This window comes from Crocuta crocuta, unplaced genomic scaffold (assembly GCF_008692635.1).
Source record: "Crocuta crocuta isolate KB4526 unplaced genomic scaffold, BGI_CrCroc_1.0 scaffold367, whole genome shotgun sequence".
Classification (NCBI taxonomy): Eukaryota; Metazoa; Chordata; class Mammalia; order Carnivora; family Hyaenidae; genus Crocuta; species Crocuta crocuta.
In genome coordinates this window covers 811,455-814,798 of record NW_027527936.1, presented here as the reverse complement: position 1 = coordinate 814,798, position 3,344 = coordinate 811,455, and positions in this window count along the sequence as shown.

Genomic DNA, 3,344 nt, shown 5'->3' with positions numbered 1-3,344 from the left:
CGGCCCCCGGTCCCCGGGGGCAGCGGCCAAAACTCGCCCACCGCGGGCGGGGCCAGGCGGCCGCTGGAGAGACCACGCGGGAAAAGCCCTTCTTTGTCAATCAGTCATTCATTCCTCCCGCAAGTATCTTGAGTGCCTACCATCCGTCCTGCATTGTTACAGGCTCAAAGCATATAGCGGTTATCAGAATGGTCTTTCCTTTTTTGGATCTTAATGTATGGAAATTGGATAGATAAGGTTACACAACAAAAACCCAACACAGCACAGTTGAAGATCTAATTCGCTTTACTGATTCATGAATGGGGTAGCATCCCGTCTAGCAAGTAGAAAGGAGCATTAGGTAGTTGTATAAAATAGAAGGTTTTACAGGCGGGAGGGTGGGGCATGGAAGTTATAAGCAAAAGAAAAGAAAGAATTGGTCCAGGTGAGGTCACCTTACCTTAGGGGCTAGAGCCGAGGGTCTAATTAGGGGAATTAACTTCTTTACCTTTGGTGGGGGGAGGGTCATGTGACATTAGTATGTGGCACATTGGTACCAGATCAGGAGACTCCTGACTGACTTGTTAAGACTACATTTCTGGTGGTGGTTGGAACTGAATTTAGCTTAGGCATTAAGCCCCTGTTTAAGGACTTGGCCCCACTTTGAGACTGTGGTTTTCTTTTTAACAATAATAAATTTTAAAAATAGGTAGAACCTCAGATGATGGCAAGGGCTATGAGGAAAGGGAAAGCAGTGTGTGGCAATGGGATAATAACTGGAATTTCTCTTTCTAGTAATAGTAGAGCTAAGATATTTATATCAACTCATCCCAGAAAAAAAAAAAAACAACCCTGAAATCTGGAATATTTATTGCTAGTGTCCTTAGAGGAGTGAATTAGTTTGCTAGGGCTGCCACAATAAAATACCACAGACTGGGTGGCTTAAACAACAGTAATTTATTTTCCCCGGTTCTGGAGGCTAGAAGTCCAGGATTCAGTTCTCAGCAATTAGGGAAACTGAATGCACTCTATTTTAGACAGGCTCCATCTCCGCTATTTCTCTGCTAGGCCCTATTTACTTACGTTCTATATTTCACCTTGCATCTGAGTAAACCAAGGAAGCTATGTTCCCACTCCAAGGGGGGAAGCAAGAAAGTTACTCATTCTCTAAATTTCATCCTAGGCCCTCATGTACATGATAACATCTAAGAAGAACCAGATCCTGAGCTCCAGGACATTAGGTTTGAACAAACTTCCATTGACACTGGCACCCATAAACCCCTATCTTCAGTGATTTACAGAATAACAGCTATCGTCCACCTAACACTCACCTTTGATCGGACCCGGATTCCTAAAGGAACACATACCCTGGACTACTTACCCCAAGCAACAGGAAGACTCACTTCTCCTTTTATGAGTCTCTCAGATACTCTGCCTACTATCCTCTATCACTTAAGCTACTCAGTAAACTCTGCTCTCACTTCCTCCCAGCTTGAGCTTAATTTCTATCCTGTGCAAAGCCATGGACCCTCTTGGCTGGTCCTGCAGGACCCCCACCCTCCCCGCCCCCCATCCTCAGACCAGGCCTATGTCAGCAGAGTTGGTTTCTCCTGAAGCCCGACTCCTTGGCTTGCCAACGGCTGCCTTCACTCTGTGTCCTCACATGGTCTTTCCTCTGTGTACCTGCAGCTCCTCTGTGTGCAAATTTCCTCTTCTTATAAGGACACCAGCCGGGTTGGGTTAGAGCATACCCTAATGACTCATTTATCTTAATTGCTTCTTTAAAGTAATTAATAAATTTAATCACTTAAACATGGGATTAAATACAGCCACATTCTCAGGTACTAGAGGTGAAGGTTAGAGTTTCAACATATGAATTTGGCAGGGGGCAGGGCAGCGGGGAGGGCACAATTCTGCTCATAACGCAATTCTGCCCATGTTATGGTGCCCATAACATAATGGCATAGACAGGGCATCTAAGAGATGGCAAGATAGGGGCGCCTGGGTGGCTTAGTCGGTTAAGCGTCCGACTTTCGCTTATGTCATGATCTCGCGGTTCGTGGGTTCGAGCCCTGCGTCGGGCTCTGTGCTGACTGCCAGCTCAGAGCCTGTTTCAGAGTCTGTGAGTCCCTCTCTCTCTGACCCTCCCCTGCTCACGCTGTCCCTCTCTCTCCTAGAAATAAAATAAAACATTAAAAAAGAGAGAGAGAGATGGCAAGATAGTAGGAAATTACCAGACCAAAAGATAGAAAGTCAGGATCCAGGAAGTAATCCACCTTGTAAAATGCTCTTGCCCTGAGTAAGGTGTTAACAATAAACGTACACAGAGTGGAGGGTATTTACACCTGCATCACTAAAAACTGCGTAGGGAAGAAGGGAGGACGTGACCCGTAAAGACAGTGAAGACCTAATATGGCATTGGTACAAGTGGGATGGAAGAATTTTTCAAACTGGGTATTAGAATGTGTCTGCTGTAGAGAAATATATCCAAAAATTGTGTGTGTGTGTGTGTGTGTGTGTTAAAATAAAAAAACAAATACAAACAACATAAAATTTACCATCTTAACCACCTTTAAGTGTACAGTTCAATAGTTTTAACTATATTCATATGGTGAAACAGACTTCCAGAACTTTTTCATCTTTGCAAAACTCTATACCCATTAAATAAGAACTCCTCCATTCCCCCTCCACCTAGTCCGTGGAAACCACTATTCTACTTTCTGCTTCACTGAATTTCATACTTTTGATACTTTACATAAATGGAACCATACAATGTGGTATTTTTCCATCAACATTTTAACATTGGTAATAGCTGGGTTCTGTCATGTTTGTTTTCTTTACACAACTCTGTTTTCATAAATGACCATTCACTTTTTTATAACAAGCAGAAAACACACAAAGTGCAATATTAATGGTTTCTGTTTCTGAGTGGTTATGTGTACCTAGCATAATAAATGTGTTGTGTGGTGCCTATTAAAAACGCCTCTTGACAGATGAAAAAATAAGTTTGACTAAGATCACAAAGCTAGGGGGTGGTACTTGGAATTTGAATACATATTTTTAGGATTCCTGAATGCAAACCCTTCACTGCTCTGCTATGAAGGCTCAGGATCTGAGCACAACTTAATGTTCAGTGAAAAACAATTCCAGTTTGAAAGACAGCTAAACCATGGTCCTAATTATGTAAAAGCACACACAAAGAGGACTCAAAATAACAAAAATGATTCTCTATGTTATCATTGTAACGAAGGACAGGGAAGCATTATTTTAGCTCTACGGTATTAGGTACTGAATTGCCCAGGCTGGTGCTTCCCTCTCACCTCCAAACACCACCCATGAGTATTACATTTTCAATATTCTGAGAA